This window comes from Urocitellus parryii, chromosome 13 (genome assembly GCF_045843805.1).
Source record: "Urocitellus parryii isolate mUroPar1 chromosome 13, mUroPar1.hap1, whole genome shotgun sequence".
NCBI lineage: Eukaryota > Metazoa > Chordata > Mammalia > Rodentia > Sciuridae > Urocitellus > Urocitellus parryii.
This window is the reverse complement of record NC_135543.1, coordinates 14,437,489-14,458,168: the sequence shown is the minus strand read 5'-3', so window position 1 is coordinate 14,458,168 and position 20,680 is coordinate 14,437,489.

Below are 20,680 nucleotides of genomic sequence, written 5' to 3'. Positions count from 1 at the left end.
TTTACCCTCTTCTCTGTGTGATGTTATTGGATTTGATTTCCTTTCTTCTAGAGAAGGACACATTGGTTTAAAAAAATATGACCTAGATTCAGTATTCCATCCAGATGCTTTCAATTTGGCAGGCCAAAAGCAAGTTTTGCATAGAGACGGAACTCACTGAAAGGGATGAGAATTTTAAGTTTGAAATTCCAAAGGCATTTTAAAGTCAAGAAACTGAAAAAAAAAAGTGACCTTGATATACCTCTGCAATGATAATCATCTCAGAGCAATCTTGGAATAAGCTCCTCTAGGTACCTTTGTAATAAGTCTTCCTAGAACTGAGTTCAAAACAACAGATTTTATGCTAAATCTCCCTTACGCAAATGACAAAAAGTAGGAAGTATACTAAGACCCAAAACACATCTAATTTAACTGGAATAGCAGGTCAGAGCAAATTTGTAGTACTGGGAGAATGGATAAAAAGGGAAACAACTGCAGTTCAAACCCAGTTTCTCCTACTACACCCCTACAACACCTATTACTTCTGTGACCTCAAAAGGTGTGAGGAATTCTCCCATCAGCAAGTAAACCATAAATTCTGGCTAACATATACCAACTGGGTGTCCTCTAATTCAATTCAGTTCTGAAACTGTCTACGTGGAGACAGGATCAGATTTCACTGATTAAGGAGCTCAGATCCCAAGACTGCTTTTTCTTGGTCATCTGGGTGAACCTCTGAATCAAGCAGTCTTAACTTGAAGGGTACATATTGTTACATTTTCTGGGGCTTGAAATCAAGATCAGACTTTCAAAGAATGTCCTAATTCCAGAAGATTAAAAAAAAAAAAAAAAAAAAAAGCCATACTCTCAGTAGGAAAATGCCAGGCACCCTCAGTAAACATGGTAGGAAGGGCCCAAGATGGATGGGGATGGAGGGACTTCTCTAAAGCATACTACTTGACTTTCTCCCATTCCCCTAGTAAGGCTGTCTAGCAGGAGGGCAGAGGAAGAGTCAAACTGGGGACTGCAGAAGGTTTCCCTCACACATCCCCTCAAAAACTTGGAAGAATTTGCTTCCAATGTGAGCACTAGAGTATGGTCTACTTGGTCAACTCCCATCCTTTACTGACATATGAAAGCAAGATAGGGTATGGCTTATTCTGTTCATGTATGACTAAGATTCCAAGCTCAAAAAGTACAAACTCCCAAACCAAAGAGATGGCAAAAATCCCTGGACCACTAGGAAAATGTGCACCCCTGTCAAAGAAAAGAGGATTTCTGGGTCATCATAGGACTCAGACATGTACCTTCTCCCTCCTCCACCAACAACAGGCTTAGAAATGCCTGATAACAAGTATATTAAATAAGATAACATATGTAAAGCACCCAGCATGGAACTCAACAGATATTGGAGATTCAATAAATATTAGTTCCCTTCCCTATTAAAAGGAACACCAGCTATAATGTTTATGCTATTCACTGACCATTATTACCATGTAGCTCAGTAAGAAGTGTGTGCATAATTAAATATGTACCACCATGGTAATTTTGTTTTTAAATTTTATTGATAACATCATTATATACATTATGTAAGCTCAGAGTTTTTCTGCTTATGCAACATAGTTATATTTCTAACCTTAAAAAAAAAAAAAACTCAAGGGAACATCTGAGAAAAGAACTGTTTAGTGGTTTAACAAGGTAAAAAGAAAAGTTTAACAACTTCCTGAAGTGTGAAATATCACTTTGCTCATTGTTCTTCCTGTCCAAACCCATTCCCAGCCCACCCTTCTACTCTGGTCCTCCCCTCCACCCTCCCTCGTCCACCCACTACACAATACTGACAGTGATAGTTCTCCCTACCTTTACCCTCATTTTAAAAATTAAAACTAAAACAGCTTCCCTTGTCACTACTAGCAAGAACCAGGAATATCCCCTTCCATCTGTTCTCTTAATACTTCTGCAGTTCAGCTTTACAGTTTAGGGACCCCAGCCAGGGCAGCGATTGCAACAGGAGTTGATGGTTCTCTGCCAAAACAACCCTCACTCCAGAATCATTGATCAAAACACTAACTGGAAATGATTATGGGCTGTCACTCAAAGCCTCAGGGAGCTGAAAGCAACCACACCCATTTATCAATATCTGGAACTAGGAGGGAGCTAGCATCAGAATGAAAAATAGCCAGACCTCTCAAACTTAAAAGCAGACATTAAAATAACCCAGAACTGGAGTTGAAGTTGAGATTGCAGGGAAGCCAGTTGGAACCCTCCATGATAGTCTAGATAGGAAGTATTTTTACTTTAAAACCTTAGGAAGCCATTGAACATATTTATGAAAGCCTCAAAAGTGCCTGTCACTGCAAAACAATCATCTTATAACCAATGTCAGGAAATGACACTATCCACAAAAAGAATCAATTGCTTCAAAATTAGTGTTGTAGTATCAAACAACTTCAGCTCCCAGTTCATGCTGGGGAATATTTTAAATGTGTTCATCACAGAATTCACTAGACATAAGCTGGTTGACCTAGTTGCCCAAGAATATCCTTTGATCAAAACTTGGTTAAATCAAAACTGAAATTGTAAATAGGGTCATGGTCAATAGGTAATGCCACATACACCTACTCCTACAGCTATTAAAAAACAAATCAAAAAAGTGAACAACAGGATTAAATCTCTTAATTCTAGCCATTCTCCAGACCTTGGACTCTCCCACCCATAATTTTACATATGCTAGTTACTACTGTCATTCATTCATTCATTTATTCTTTTTTTTCAGCACTGGGGATTGATTGAACCCAAGGGTGCCCTATCTCAGAGTATTATATTCCCATCCCTTTTTATTTTGAGACAGTATCTCACTAAATTGCCCAGGTTGGCCTTTAACTTGCAATCCACCCAGCTGAGCCTCCCAAGTTGACTACTGTCATTTCTTAAAAAGAATGACACACTGCTTATCTTGTAACTGTTTGGGCTTTTTGCTGGTAGCACACATATTTCTTATCACACTAAAGACAGAAGAGAAAATAGAAATGGCAATAAGAATCCTGGAACTGGCTAGAGTTGCCAGGTTTGCAAAAATGAACCAATATTTTGATCTCCCAAACACTTTTAAACTTTAATATCTTGCTGGAAATTTGTTATCAAACCAAGTGAACTTTAATAGCTGGCTTTAAAAATTAACACTGAAATGAAACAAGAATGTTGGGCAGGAAATCGGAGCATCCAAAAAACATGAATGAGGACATCTGTGAGATCTAAGTCAATTTAAAAAAAATCTTCATTCTAACTCGACAGAGAACCTTAGCGACACACCCAGATATGGAATCTGTCAGGGGAAGCACGTTCACCAGTCACATAAACAATACTAAACACAAAAGAAGGCACATGCCTTAATAGAAGCAAACAGCTTCTTTTCACCATGTGAATAGTTATCATTTTAAAAATAAATTCCAATATAATATTTATAAGATATAAGTGTTTGAGTGATTCTCCACCCACATTTTTACCCCAGAAAAATCTAGCTTGGTTACTTCATAAATGTTCAAACTTATTTTCTAACATTTACCATAGAAACTTACTACTTCATTTAAATATAGTACATAGTGTATTCCCTTTAAAATTAGAACTCATAAATACCTCTATGACATGATGTTCTAGTCTCAAAAAGTTACAGAATAAATGTAGGTCATCATGTCACTGCCATTTCTTAAAAGGTCATCTTACAACTCTACCTTCTGTAGTTCACCTCATTAATAAAGTTGTTCAAAACAATCTAGGGGTTAGGGAAGAGGATTAATTCTATGGTGAACTCAAAACAGTTTTTCCCTAGATACACAAATTTAGGCTAGACTCCCATGAGATAGATAGAACTCTTCCCAGTAAAGCTTTGGTCTAAGGAATACAACATTCCTTCAAGCTGGCTTTTAAAAAGATAACTCCCAGAATCTGAGGATAGGTGGTTCAGCTCAGCCTCCCTCCCTAGGCCTTGTGCCTCACTCTTCTTCACCCACCTCTCACTCTGCTCCTGCAGGGTATGCAGCCCAGCCGTCCCTGTCTGTTCCAATCCCAGATCAAGTATCCATCCACCCTATTCCAAAACTGCTTTGGTCTCAGGCAGAGAGCAGGCAGAGTCCTTTGTTTAAAAAACAGGCTATAAAAGACAGTGGAATGAATATGCCATAACTTTCCTATGTACATATATGAATATACCACAGTGACTGTCACCATGATGTACATCCACAAGACTAGGGTACTAATTAGAATAAGATATATTCCATGCTTACATAATTATATCCACTGTCATGTATAATTAAAAAGAACCAACAACAACAAAAAAAAAAAAAAACAAGAAACAAGGCTATAAGAAAGCATCCTCTGGAAGAATGGACAGTTCTCAGATAAAGCAGGAGTATGTAGACAGACACCCCAAGGGTGTCTGACACCATCTCTAAGTCTCCACACATAATGGTGAGTTTACCATCAGGGAGCATATTGCTCAGATATCCTCAGTCATTTTCTCATTAAGATCATGTACAAATTATTCAATTGCAAAATATGTTTCCTATTCTATCTTTGGAGATACTTGTGAGACATAATTCTCCTTCTCCTCTTAAGAATCTGGCCATTTCACACAGTCACAATGAAGAAGAATGTTTGTGGCATTTAGGTGTCCCCCACACTCCCCAAAAATATCAGGAATAAAATGTTCTTGTGATAAACCAGGTAGAATTTTATATCCTATTACTATAGAGCTTCCATTTCCCCTATCAACCCAATACATGGCTTGCAACTTCAATAGCTTTGGCAAAATCACCACTACTGGACAATAACTAACACGAAGTTTCAAGTTGGGAAAATGCATTCCTCCTCCAAAAACCTAAAGGAAACTATCCAAACAATAATAAAGACTAAAATTACAATTTACACCATAGGAGTATTGTCCTTCCTACTTTTTAAACTTTTATTGAACATCTATTATATTCTACATACTTATGCTTTTATTGACTATATGAGATAATTTCATCTGTATAGGAACCTCACAATTTTGTGTATTGAAAAACTCTCATCCTCAAAATGATTTAGTTATTTGCCAAAAAATATAAAAGAAGAATTTAAACCTACTTCTGCCTGATGCCAAAACCTACATTGCTTCTTTTACCAGCATTAATAGCTAGGGTTTACTGAGTACTTACTGTTGCCAAAGTTCTAATACCCAGTGCTTCACATATATAACTTAGGTAAGACATGTAGAAACTGGTTAGTATTAGCTCCATTCTGCATATATGAAGTACAAAAAGGTTAAATATTTGCCCAAGTTATCAGAGCCTATAAACAAGGAAGCTAACAACCCAAGCAATCCAGTTGCACTCACATCAAACTGCATCCACTGGAGAACTGATTCTGTAAATGGCTGCTTACTTCCTCATGTACCTTCTTTGTGATCATTCTCATTATTAAGTTCATAGCACTCAAATGTATCTGCATGAGCAACAATGAGTCACAAATTCAAAGGGAAACTGAGTTAAAACTGCAAGTCTTGGGGCTGGGGTTGGGGGTCAGAGGTCGAACGCTCACCTAGCATGCATCAGGCACTGGGTTCAACCCTCAGCACCACATAAAAATAAAATAAAGGTATTGTGTAGAATACCACCTACAACTAAAAAATAAATATTAAAAAAAAATCGCAAGTCTTGTCCTTGCATACATGGAGAACAATCTTGATCTCTAGGATTCTTTTTCATTTCTGTGCAGAGATGTGTGTAGTGTTTGGGGAGGATAAGAGCATGATATTAAATAATATTGATAATTCTTTCCTAAAAATTTTATTTTTCTTACCTCTCCATTTTAGCATAGTTGCTGCCAAGAGACCTTTAATACACTGTACTCTTCCAGTATCTTCCTCCCTCCCATTGCCCCATTAAAAGTCTTACAGTTTCAAATGACTACAGTGTAACTGGTTCAGATAATGTATGGTCATCCACACCTTATACATTTTATCCAGGGGTCTCTTACCATAAGCATCACTTCAATGGCAACAAACTGGCTATGGGCCATGACCTGTGGGGCCCTGGCAACCATTAACTGTCAACTATAGCTTATGCGTGATGCTAATGACGTTCCTCAAGAAGCCACATTTGCATGACTCCACAGTTTGCTAAATCCCCTTAAATTTTGCTAATAAAAGGCTGGCGAGGTGTTTTTTATTATTAATTTGTTTCCCTTTTCATGACTTTCTATACAGAGGCAACCACTTACATTCAAGCAACTAGAGCATATCCCTTTCTTGACCACCAAAAACCAAACCAAACCAGACTCTTTTTATGACATTCACAAAGCTGGGAAAGAACTGCATGAACATTGTACTTTGGGAAAGATGAAGCCAATTTCAGAATCCAGTTTTCAAAGGAAAATGCCATGTTTGCTTCATGTCAGCCTCTGCTTCAGAACAGAACCATGACTGGGGGAAAAAGGAACAAAGCTGAAACCGTTGGTCTGGCTGGTTACTTCCAAGCAAAGCAGAGGGCAGATGGAAAGCCTCTCAGTTGGCTGGAGCCCCTCATCTTGTCTACCTCCAGTCTCTGGAAGCAGCTGAGCAAAGCCTCCCTCACTGAATGAGAATTCACACACACACACACACACACACACACACACACACACACACATTCTCTCTCTCTCTCCCCCTCCTCCCTCCCTGCTACACACACACACACACACACATACTCTTCCAAATGTTTATAAATAACATTATTTAAAAATACAGACTGGTTGTCACACAGACAGGTGCTCTGGCTGCCTTAGCAGTTTTAATACATAAGGCTCACTGCCCAGTTTGGCAAAGGTCCCATCTCCTCTCCCCTCCGACTGGTCCTAGAGTGACACAGTATACAGCCTTGGGTGTATATGTGATCCTTGAACTCAACACAATCTCTCATTAAGTCAGAAAGACTTCTGGAAGAGAGCCTGTGGTATGCTGTGGGTTTAGAATCAGGCTTTGGCATTATATGTGTGTAAGTAAAAGAGAAAATCAGCTATGCTATTACATCTGCTTGCAGTCACATTTGCATATGCATATTGCGGGCTACCTGCATACATGTGGAATTAATGAGTGAATGAAAACATGTAGCTACACATACTCACACATACACAAACACAGGGAGAGGTATATAACTATGCCACAAATATATAAAACATTTAACTGGTTGACAGATTCTGGTAGGGACAGAGAGAAAAAAAAATGCCATAGTATTTTTAAATGAGCATCTTGTCCTGTATACAAATGTCTTACTACAGACTATTTATTTCATTGATTTCTAGTTAAAAAAAAAAATCCAAGCATTGTCTTTGCTAACACAAGCACCAACCCATCACATCTCTTTGTGTTTCCCTTATTGGGTGGCTGTGTATAAATTCCAGTAATTCTCCTGCTGTATATGTAAGTCATGTGTGAAAAACAAATCTCAACTCAGTGATCAGGGGGCCATATCTTACCGTCTATCGCATGACAGTCATCTGCAACACAACTGGGCACTGGCTGTATCCAATCTCTTTCTACACTGTATTGTCACTGGTCAAAAATGGCCTTGTTCTGTTATTCCCTCCATTTTCCAACTGAAAGGGGGAAAGAACTGATAAGCCTGGGCTCAATTTGTTCTGGCAATTATTGCAAAGGTCCTACTGTGAGGGAAGCCCTGCCCTTTGGTGCAGAATGACATGCAGCCATCCAGGGTTCAGACAAAAGGAGACCCTGCTTTTCAGCAAGTGTACTCAGCCATGTATAGGCCTACTGGCAGAGATGCCTGCCCATTCACGACTTAATGGGAAAAACAGAGAGACAAGAACTTGAGGGGGGAAAAGTAGAATGGAGGATTATCAAGTGACACCAGTGGAGAGGAATAACGTCAAGACGTGAACTTGGTGAAATAAAAGAAATAATTTTGGCCACAAGAAAGTAAATCACGGATATAATGTGGAGATGTTTTTGTACTATCCAGCTAAATTATGCTTTTATTCTAATAAAGGTTACTATCATGACACTGAAAATGTGAAACTGAAAGTTATGCTTCTCCCCCCACCACCCACTAAGGCACAGCTGCACATTAATTCAACCAAATGAAACTGTTAGGATGAAATACCACCGGGATGCATTCTAAAGTGTAATTCCTCTGAAACAAGTATGTAACTTTATTAAAAAACCAAAGTACCCGTCAAAAGGTGAAAAAAATATATTACATTATGATGAAAAAGAGGTCATTCAAGAAAAGGCTGAAATAGCACTTCTTTTTGAAATGGCATATGGAGGCTTTTCTAACACTGAAAAAAAAAGTGACTTTTTCTTAATACATGTCCTTATTCTCTGCTCATGAACAGAAGGAAAATGCTTGTAGATAAAGTCACTTTCAATTCTAGGCCCTGGCACATGTTCCTCTCTGGAGCCAAATGCCCTCGTCTTTCCTCCTTTCAACTGTATCTAGTGATAATTCCTCTGCCCATCCTACACTCCCATCTACAAGGAAAATAGTTGACAGGAAGTAATGTCAAAGTCAGGTCTCTGACATATCAGAAATTATTTCTCCCATCCCAAATCACTCATTTTAAAGAATAAGAAATGAAATGAACAGGGGGAGATTAAGTTAATTTTGAAATCTGTTATTAGTTGCTTCTCTTTAGTCATAATGGAAGGGGAAACTATAGATTCGGTAACAGTGAACATTTTTTCCATTACAAAGAATGACTTATTCAGTGGGTGAATCATTAGAGAATGATCCCTCTGGCCTCATGGAACTCCAAATGTAGAAGCAAAAAGGAAAAAAGTTTAAGATATAAAATATATTATAAAATTTGGGGAAGAGTGAACTACAATCCCCAATGAAATTACCTCTTATGTCAATTAAGAGAGTGTTTGTTAGAGCATTAACAGCCTTAGGCAAACTCAACAAACCCATTCCTGGCTGCTGGTAATGACAGATTTCTTAGGGAGTATTATTTAATTAACAATAATTTGAAAGAGCAGCTCAGCTAAGAAACTGCATTTACTTACTGGAATCACTAAGCAATGGTAAGTGAAAAAGACATGCAATTTGTTAGCTTTCCCATTATCTTTTGTTGCTGAAATACAGAAGCAGCTGATAGGTATTTGCCACTAGATATTTTCCACTGTCTGAGGCCAACATGTCCAAAGAATTTTAGCTCTTACTGTGCAAGGCTGCTGCTAATAGTCCTCTGCAGTTTGATTCTGTTAAGAAATCCCCCAGGGCCCCAAGTGTTCAGGACCAGCATTCTTTGTCCTTCCCCACTCTAGACAAGGGCAACTGCCAGCTCCCCTTCCTTGTATACACCACGGTCCCTCCCACCCCCATACATCATTTGCTGCTAATCACCTAACACAAGGGATGCCTTTTGTTCTAGCTGCCTTCCCAAGTCGCTTAGGTTGCATGAGTAACTTGATGGTGGGCTGGGAAGATGCTTAGACCCAGTAGCACTGGCAGCAGGGGAGGTGAAACTTCTCCCCTCAGAGTAACTGAATTAAATTCCCTACATCCAATGGCCACCTTTCCAGTGGATTATAACTTAAAAACCAATTCCAAACTGGCAAAGGGAAGACCACTTTAAGTTCTCCTGATGTCTAAGGGGAGCTGGCAGCAGGAGGTGAACTCCAGAGCTCAAGTTTAGAGATGAAGCAAAAATAACTCATTCCATGGAAAAAGGAAAAAAGTAAGTTTTAAAATTTTTCATCTGCTATGACATATCTTCTCAAATTGTTCAAGATTGGTCAGTGAAATGAAGAGATTGTCAGTTTAGTCCCTGTGGGAGCCACAAAAAGCCATCTGAGAGAGCAATTTAAGATTATTATTGGATAATTGTTAATTGTGGTTTGCTAGTGCCCATTAAAATTCCTGCCAACAGAAAATCTTTATCTTGATTTGTGATAAACTTAGAAATCAACAGTCAATGTCGAACATGGTTATAAAGCAAAACAAATCTCTTTCATGGATTCTGAAAAGACAAATCAGAAATCCCAGCCAGTTAAGTCATGCTTATATTTGGGAGTAGATTAGGGTGCAGTTGGAAAGGGCACTAGCTTCCACAATAGATTAAGATTGACTGCAGGAGCAAAAGATACTTCTCTTTGATTCTTCTGAGTCCAAAGTAGCTTTCACTCAAGTGATATCAAAGGGATCTGATTTAAACACATCTCCCAGCAGGATTTTATGGTACGGCATACATTATTATGTACAGTACAATCAGATTTATGTAATATGGTATTAGCCAGTGAATGTCTTGTTTTGAAACAACTTGTGGAAATAGACTTTTATCTCTCTCTTTAATTCTAATTTGATGCTATTAACCAATTCTATTATTTAAATGGACTATTAAGATTGGAATCAGTTTGATTTATCAGAATGTATTTCCCATTAATAAGGTTTCTGTCTTAGCCTCCTTCTTTAACCTTCATTTACTTTTAATACTTTGCAAAGAAACATTTGCAAAATCTTTCTCCTTAATATGGATTACAGCATGGGGCTTGGTTCCTGTTAAATGGTTCTTAGCCTTAGAGAATAAGAACAAAAATTTGTGGAATTTACATGGGTTTCTCTTAATGATTCTTTACTGTATAGGGAAGATGAAGGGTGTTGATTATAAGAGGAAGAAATAATGAATTAAATTTTGCCTAAGAATATTTTCTATTCCAAAGAAACTCAAATTACTGACATAGAAAGAAAATATACAGGAATTTTAACTGGTAATGCAGTTCCCACTAGTAACACTTGTTCATCTTTGATGCACTGTTACATGATATTTAAATATCAGAAAGCAGAGAAATGCCACCAGTATCAAAGCAGGGGAAGGTAACTGTAATTTCCAAATAACAACCAGTTTTCTAGCAGCAGAGTTAACAATCCTGTCCTGTCACATGTGCTACCTGAGATCAATCAGCAGGTCATAAAAGAGGGGAAAAGTTGTTTTAACTAATGCTTTACAGCAAGAGTAGAAATAGCATCTATCATCATCATCAATTAATTACACCTTTAAAAAGACAGCTAATTATTTCTGCTCTGTGCTTGTAAATTCAACATTACTCCTAGGCAAAAATGAGTAAAATAGTATAAATGCTTACTATTATGAAAACATTCTTGATTTCTAGGGTGTGAGAAGACCTAAATGCTCTTTGATTCCATCTCTCACCTTTGGCAAGTCTTCACATCAGTCAGTGGGAAACTTCCTTCCTGTAGTTTCCTGCCACTCTTTGCCTAGACAGGGGCAAGAGGTTTCTTCTTCTTCCTGTCTCAATTTATAAGTCTCACTCTCAGGAAACCTATCGTTTAAATCTCTTCTGCTCTGATAAAGATCATATGCCTATTCCTGGCTTCTGAGAGATGCCCATCTCCTGTAAAGATGAATTCTAAAATCCGGATGTCATTGCTGAGCTGTACCTTTCTCTCCCCGGCTGTAAAGCTTCCTTTTCTCAGTCACTTAGGTGTCATCTTTTGAATTCTTTGGACTTCTCTGAGCCTGTTCCAAGTTTCAAATCATCTCCCTTCCCAAACAATATTTGGTTGTAGCTCTCAGAAATGGACATGCTATCCAGGATGCCAGTTCCACCTGCTGGTTCTGTAGGATGCAACATTTTTAATACAGCCATGCAAATGCCAATATTCTCTTTGAAATGAGAACATTACATTGCTAAATTGTTGTTCACTTTTCATGTAATTCCATTCCATTTCATTACATCCTTGCTTGGTGCCTAAATAACTATGCTAATAAACTCTGATGATTCTAAGGATACAGAGGTGACAGTTGCTGTCCTCGGGGAATTCATAGGCTAATGGGGAAAGTAAACCCCACAACCCCACATTTGGGCTATGCTGGCATAAGGGACAGAATGTGATGGTGTGTCACAGAAAATAGGCCTGGGTTAATAAATGCTCCCTGGAAAGAGACTGCCAAGCAAAGCAGGGCCTGGACAAAGTGTGTTTGAAGAAAAGCATGAAGGTGTTAAAATATGGGATCTATAAATTTATTTCAGGGACCAAAAAAAAAAAAAAAAAAAAAGAAGGAGGGGAGCAGGAACAGGAGATGAGATGAGAGAACAGTAGGTAGAAGTCAGATCACAGAGATCATTAAATGTTTTGTTAAGGAGTATAGATTTTGATTGGTTAAGAAATGAGTAATCACTAGAGAACTTCTGGAAAATGAGTAGCACAAAAAGATAAAATCACTTTGGCAGGCTAAAGGAGAATATATTAGGTAAGGAAACCTATTATCAGGCTTTTGGAGTGGTCTAGGTATAAAATGTAAAACACCAGAACCATCACCTGCAGCAGGAATGAAGGAGAAAAAGATTTGAGAAAGATGTTCAAAGAAGGCTCAGTAGAATTTGCCAGGTCTAAGTAACCCGACACAGGGGTGCAGGTAGTGGAGCTGCAGAGAGACGGAAGGACTCTCTCACTGACTTTGCAGTTCTACTTGGATGGATGTGTGTCAAAGTCTGGGGAGGAGAACAAAAGAACAAAATTAGAAATCTAACTGGAAGGAAGTGATATTCACTATGATCCACTAATCTTCTCTTTGTCCAATGAGTTTCTCATTTCCAGAGACTCCCAGGTCATCCACTGTCTATTTTATCTTCTAAAACTTCTCCAATGACCCATTTATCTAAAGCCAAATCACATATTTTCCTATCATTACTTTTACATGTTCCACTTCAGAATAGTTAATGATCATGACTTTAGATATCCTTAAAATTATGAATGGATATTGAACATTTGATGCAGAACTTACTCCTATACTACTACTCCTATACTTACTCCTTACTACTACTTGTTACTGCACTGAAGTTGAAAACAATTTGTTGCTAACAATTCTCCAGTCACTCAGTACTGAAAAGTCAGAACCATATTTCATCTGTCATGCCACAACAGTCAAAAGTGCTGTACATAGAGCTAGCATAGAATTTTCTCCTTTATGTACACCCACCTCTTTCACAGCATAAATGGAAATTAGACCAGACTAATAAAACTTGTTTTGTTGTTTAAAAAAGAAAAAAATCTCACCCACTTCAAAATATAAGAATTTGACTTTTCATCTTTGACAGGAATTAGCTCTTTGCTATTCTGAGATTACAAAAAAAAAAAAAATTCAGCATTGAACTCAAGGTCCTTGGGTGGCCTAACTGATGTTCCAAGTGTGGCACACTGTATCTTCTAAAGATGATCATAACAGTATCTTGCCTCCTATAAGCTCCCATGGAGCCTTACCACACCCCTTTAAGAGGTAGAGTCTCATTTTCTTATCTTAGAAGTGTGTATTTGCTAGTGGCTCATAACCAGCACAATACTGCAGAAGTAAAGGTGAGGCAATTCTATGTAAGACAGTAAAAGGTGACACTCCTTCTGTTTTGAAAATAGGAGTGTTCACCTTGGAGCCCTGAGTCCACTGCCCTCCGAGAAGTCACTGTATATAAGGAAACCCAAATCGGTGTATATGAAAATCAAACATTGAGGTCCTAAATGAGACCATATAGAGCGACAGTGAAGCCCAGCAGCACTAGACTCTAGCAGTCCCAGCGCTGGCCACCATCTGACTGCAAATGCCCAAGGAAGCCCACACCAGAATCACCCAGCCAAAATACATCCAAATTCCCAGCCCACAGAAACCACGAGAACTAATGACTGCTATTTTAAGCTTCTACATTTTGAGGTGATTTATCTCACAGCAACTGCTAGCCAGAAAATGGGACTCAGTGCCCAAATGATCCAGTACAAGGTCAAGCAATGAAGGCACAGCAGGTCGAGTCCCCTTCCCTCATTGCATGATACTACAGTTTCACCCTTTGATTCAGGTCCTATCCTACTTGGTGACTTTGTGCCAAACTAGGCTGGATTCTGTTGAGGTTCCAATGGCTGAGAAGACTCTGACTTAGAATAGTTTTTACTCCTCTTGGTGCCAGTCATTTCCACTCTGTTTAGAAAAACCCCACTTGGGACCAATTTGTCTTGGGTCATTGTAAATCTTTTAAAAAAAATTCCTTATTAACATGGTAGAACTTCCTAAAGAAGTATAAAAACTGAAGTATATATTAATTATCCTAGCAGAGGCTGCCTGGACCAGACTGCGGAGGATGAGGGAAAGGGAGACTTTCTAATGTGTTCACAGAGTCCACATTAAGACCGCCTCCCACACTTGCTTGAAAGATGGTTCCGGTTACCTAGCTGGAGAACACTACTGAAAAACATCAGAGAATAAAAAGACTCCAGAAAAATGAGGACATATAACCAATTCTTGTCCCAGAAATTTTATTACTATGATATAATTAGAGGCAGGTTGCTAACTCTTATCATGTGCACAGTGGTATCAAGGGAAAGAGAATATTACTGAATCTCAGACTTATGAACAAGTCCTTCTCCAATTACCTTCCATAACTGTATCAGGATCTGCAAATAATTGTACTTACTGATCTAGGATTAGCTAATTCTAACTTGATGACTCTGTATTAGTTCACAGTGAAGTATTTCTACAGGATAGTCTCCTACTTTATCATAAAACTATGAGGAGCTAAATTCTGTTTTTCTAGTTTGAAGGGTGTGTAGCAACAATTTGTTAAGAAATTGATAATAAATGGTGTTTTGAGAGCAATTTTAAAACTAATTTCAAATCTTCCCTCAAAGACAGAATTGCATAATATCCCTGTGTATCTTAATTTTTAAAATCATCTATTGTTGCAAATCTGAACTATTCTAATTTCTTGCTATAATAAGAAGGCTATAATAAATATAAATTTAAATAAACTATATGCACAAGTAATTTCTTAGGAGCAATTGCATAGTCATTTTAAAGATATGACACATAATGGGAAATTGCCTTCCAGAAAGTTTTTATCAACCTACACTACCATATGAAGCATATGAGCAACATATGCTCAGCAACTGGTTAGCTTAGTAATTTTTTCTAATGTTTGCCAATTTAATAAGTTAAAATTATATTTTCTTACTTGTAATCCCCCAGCTAATTGTGTAAGTAAACTTATTCATAGATAGTTTATAGATAATTTTATTTACTTTTTTGTGAATTTTTGATTGTCATTCAATCATTTTGAATGAATATTGGAATGATCATCTTTCTCAACACTGAATATAAATAATCTTTAATATGTTGAGAATAATAATCCCTTGTTATCTCATGCCTGCTAATATTTACACATAAAACTGTAACATTTTGAATGTTATATCAAAATTTTCCTTTACTATCTTTGATAATACTTTAGGAAAGGTCCCCAACCTGATAAAAAAATCATATTAACCTACATCTTCTCTTAGTAGTTTTACTTTCTTTTTCCATGTGTTTTAATAACTTGCATGTTTTCCTTTTCCCATTTCACTATTCAATGCCAAATATGTAATACAAATTAAGATGGAGCTTAATTAAAGTAAAAATCATAGCAAAGTGTTTTAATCAGCTTTTTAGTTTTTGTGACCAGAACAACTTTAGAGGAGGAAAAGTTTATGTGAGGGCTCAGGTTTCAGAGGTCTCAGTCCATAGACAGTGGGCTCCATACCTCAGGGCTGGAGGTGAGGCTGAACATCATGGCAGAAGAGTGTGGTGGAGGGTAGCAACAGAAAGACTCTCCACTCTCCAGATACAAAATATGTATACCAAAAACAGGCCCCCCAATGACCCATTTCCCCCAGTCACATACTATTTACATTCAGTTACCATTCAGTTAATCCCATCAGGGAATTACTTCACTGATTGAGTTAAGGCTCTCACAACCCAATCATTTGTCTTCTAAATTTTCTTGTATTATCTCACATATGAGTTTGTGGGGGACACTTAATATCTAAACCATAACATAAATGAAAGAGAACTAAGATAAGAGAGCCTACCCATTTCATAGTAGATCTTGAAAAAGATTGAGAACTTCTAGAGTTTAGAAGAGTACAGTTCTAGAAACTGCTGTACTAAAATATACCTACTTTCTCACTTGTGTGAAACCACAATCAAAAGACATGCCATAAATAAAATAACTACAAGTTTTGAAAAAAAAAAAGAAGTACTAATATGTAAGTGTATTCATGGATATACAGCTCCTTTTGATCACAGAAACACTTAAAAGTTAAAGAAAAGTACTAAAATAAAATATATTCACGAGATCTGTTTGGAGGGTTTCTTTTCTATTCAGATCTTCAGTATTCACTTTGCTTATTTTAATGTGTCTTTTTAAATTTTTGAACAACTGTTATTTTATTAAAAGTAAAATATGTCACTGGTTTAAAAAAAAAAAAAAAACCAAGAGGGCACTGACAATTCCCTGTCCTACCACCAAAGTCCAATCCCCAAAAGTAAACTTTAGGTTGTTTCTTCAATTTGGCAATTTATTCCTATGTAGTATGCTTCTACAGAGAGATAATAACTAAAATATTCACTCCTAATATTAGTAATTGACATCCCAGTTTAAGATTTAGTTCCATTTATTTACTGGGGCCCACACATGCTAGGCAAGTGCTCTATACAGCTGACCCACATCCCCAACCCCAATTTAGTTCTCTTTAAACATTTCTATCCATTATCCTTTCCCTCACCTCAACATAGTTGTATGTAAATATTAATTGAAAAACGTTATACTCCATGTATGTATAATATGGCAAAATACACTCTCCTATCATGTATATCTAAACAGACATTTCAAAAATCAAAAAATACTGGTAATTAGAAATACAGATTTCTTCACAAATTTACTGTACATTTTTCATCTTTAAAGCTTAGAATAAAAGTATGCCAGGTGGGGGCTGATGTAGCTCAGTGGCACAGCACTTGTCTCACAAGTGGGAGGCACGGGGTTCAATCCTAAGCACCACATAAAAATGAAATAAAGGTATTGTGTCCTAAAACTAAAGAATTTTTTTTAAAAAAGTATGCCAGGTACTCTGTGAAGACTATTTAAAAGCAAATTTATTAAAGTATTTCAGGATTGCTCTAATAATTGCCGCAGTCTGGCTGGGCACAAATCACGAGCCACCAAAGCAGGAACAAATTTTATTTTTTCTACTGCAAGAAAAAACCTCACACATGCTCCTGGGGAATCCTCCCGAAAAGCCACGAGGCTCCTCCAGCAACCCCCAGCCGGAAATAACTATCCGGGAAAACCCTCCTCCTGCACTTCGACAACCAATGGGAACTCCCGGGGAATCCCCGTGAGAACTAAAAATAGCGCGAGAACTCAAAATTAGCGCTAGAACTCAAAAGTAGCGGCAGAGGCGGATATTAACGCCTTGCCTGTCAATCAATACTGTTGGCAAAATGCCAGGGGCCATACAGACTCGGCTGTGGCTCTCAGCATCTCCCCCCTTCTGTTTAATTAAACAACAAGTAATGTGGCTTAGGGACCGTGCCTGTTAGGTAGTCCAATTCAACATATGGTCCTTACCCGTCATCGGATGAACTGACCTCTAGGCGTCAGCCTCCTGTCTTAGGTTGGTACCACTGCAATCGGATCATACCCGTCACTGACTACCGGTCCAGCATACAGCCATACTTGTGGATAGGCCTTTGCACCAGTGGGGGGGTGAGGTTCTTTGCCTCACCTCTGTTGGCCCCCAAACTTGTCCTTGGTGCCAATGGGGGGGTGAGGTTCTTTGCCTCACCTCTGTTGGCCCCCAAATTTTAGACCATCACTAGTAGAAGGGAGGAGGATGAAAAATGCCATGACACCAAGCCAATTGAGGGCTCCTTTGAAAAATTGTACCACCAGTGACACCATCAGCAAAGATGCCAGCATTACCACAATTCGCTGCACCAACAGATAGTTCACAATGCATACAAGTGATACATAGTCCAGGCAAGTTGTGCAAGCAGTTCAAAGTAGAGGAATCTGTCAATATGTCCATTTCCTCCCAAAGTAAATCTACTCCTTGATTGAGCATTACTTGTTGAGTTATTATTCACTGATGCATCAGTTTATACAGTTTGTTGATAGCTACCGAAGAAGCTGTAGTTTGGTTTTATCTTTGTCTTCACCGGCACTGGGATGAAGATAGGAATTCTGGCAATGATGCTAGGAAAAAAATTATGTAACATTCCAACAGGCATTAAGAAAACAATTTTTTGAACAATTTACATTATCCTGAACAGAATTATTAAATATAATGAGAAGGAAAGGTGAAAGCAAACAAACAGATCTGTTAACCTCCTTATTTGTTTACATATTAAAACAATTTTCAACAGCTGTTTACCCAATCTAAATTAAACCATTAAAATCACGTGAATAAAAAAAAATTCGGATCCATTTATTCATGAGCGCTCCTCATATAAGATATATGGACATACACACATACAGACATACAACACAAAACAGAAGTGTGCGCACATAACATACAACATATAAGACAATAATAAAGGCCTTGTAGCTTTACCTAGGTGAAATCTCCATTGCAATGTTTAAAAACTCCACAGTCAAAAAATAAAACACAGTCAAAAAACAAAACTGATCAGAAAAACATTAACCTAGGTTTGTATGAGCTCAAAAAATAAAATAGAACTTTATGATGTGGGAAAAATGCAATAATAAAATAGATATTGAAAAAAGGCACCGTGGTTAATCACTGTCGCAGATGTAAGAATAGCCAAGCTGGAGCTCTGGATATCAGCTGTTATGGATTTCAGTCAAATCATCTTCTTTTTCTGTAGAAATTGTTTTGGTTAACCTCTCTGGAATCCAAATCGGCTGCTGTTCTCCCTGTGGGAACACACAAACGGAACCCCGACTCCAGACAATAACTGGGTCGGGACCTTTCCATTGTCCTGTTAGAATATCTTTCCAAAGTACCTTAGGCTTATGTACATTTTTCGGATACATATGTCTTTCCGCAGCACTAAGTCCTGATGAATCCAAATTTAGAAAGTTTAGAGTAAAAAGGGTTATTTTAAGTTTATCTTTGGGGGATATATACCCCTTTCCAATTCCCTCTTTTTGCTTTAATAAGTACGTTTTAATAGTTTGATGAGCAAAGCAATCTTTTTTTCCGCCAAGAAGGTATCTCGACCACCTTCAATTTAACCTTTTAAAGCCTTTCATTTATCATGTATACTGTACTTTTAAATGTACTTTTTCACCACCTACAGCTTTACTCTTTAAAATGAGGCTTATATTCTGTTTAAATCGCTAAATGTTAGTTTACATGGCTGCCCTTCAACCAAAGGCTCTTTTTTTTACTCCATTAAGAAGCTTTGTCTCAATCTGCCATGTACAAATACCTTTTTTTCTTCTTTCTTCCTTTCTTAAGCTTTTAAAGTAAGTCTAGTTTCCTCAAAATCTTTTTAAATGGCATTTTACAACTTTTTACTTTACCACACAGAGATTATCTCATCTAGAAACATTTCTTTTTCCTTTAACCTTTTATATTAAAATATATTTCCACATCTTGAATCTTTTTATCTCTTTTTTAACCATTAACCCTTTTTATAAATTCACATTCTAAAACAACCCTTATAAAATTTCTGATTTAGACAAATTACTCCACTTTAATAAGATGAAATATTTTCATGTTTTCTAAGGTACTATTATACTGTAATTGAAACCCAACTGAAACTTCTTATACTCTCTGTATATAAATTACACATGATAGAATCTTAACTCTTAGTATTGTTTTAGCAAAGACACAGACCAAAGCAATATTAAACCTTTTTTTTCCCATTTACCAATTTATGAAAACCCACATAATGTTTAAATATATTACCTTATGGAACTTAATAAGTAAAGAGTACTTGATTTTATATTTAGTGGTTGATATTTTAACACTTTAGCTTGGTAATTAATCAGATGTCTGTAAAAACCAAGATCTTAGACAAATGTAGTAAACAGAACTAGCCATCTCTTTCTTGTTGAAGAAAAATCCTTCTACAGGATACCATGATGGTCCCATTGATAGACTTAATAACTCGTCTGTAAAAAGCCATGGGCTACATTTTTGTATTGTATCAACATATGCCCTAGCTGTTCTTGGTCTTACTGGGGTGCCTCCTTTCTCTAACAATTTGTCTTCCTCAGAGGCGAACAAATTCAAACCTTGAGTCAACCATTTTCCCCAGTTTGCCTGAGAAAGTTCTAGGAACAGGCAACTTGAAATAAAAACAAAATAAATCACAACAAGAACACATTGTTTTTTGAAATGGTCACCCATTTTTTTTGCTCTCCTTCAGGAGCGAGCAAATTCACTTACCCCCAAGCTTCAGACATCCCACGTACGGACCACCAAATGCCGCAGTCTGGCTGGGCACAAATCACGAGCCACCAAAGCAGGAACAAATTTTATTTTTTCTACTGCAAGAAAAAACCTCACACACGCTCCTGGGGAATCCTCCCGAAAAGCCACGAGGCTCCTCCAGCAACCCCCAGCCGGAAATAACTATCCGGGAAAACCCTCCTCCTGCACTTCGACAACCAATGGGAACTCCCGGGGAATCCCCGTGAGAACTAAAAATAGCGCGAGAACTCAAAATTAGCGCTAGAACTCAAAAGTAGCGGCAGAGGCGGATATTAACGCCTTGCCTGTCAATCAATACTGTTGGCAAAATGCCAGGGGCCATACAGACTCGGCTGTGGCTCTCAGCACTAATCCATATTTATCACTCTGGTTCTAACTAGTGGTTCCTCCCAACTTCCTGCCATAACCCAAGCACGAAAGTTTATGTCATGGTTATTTCATCT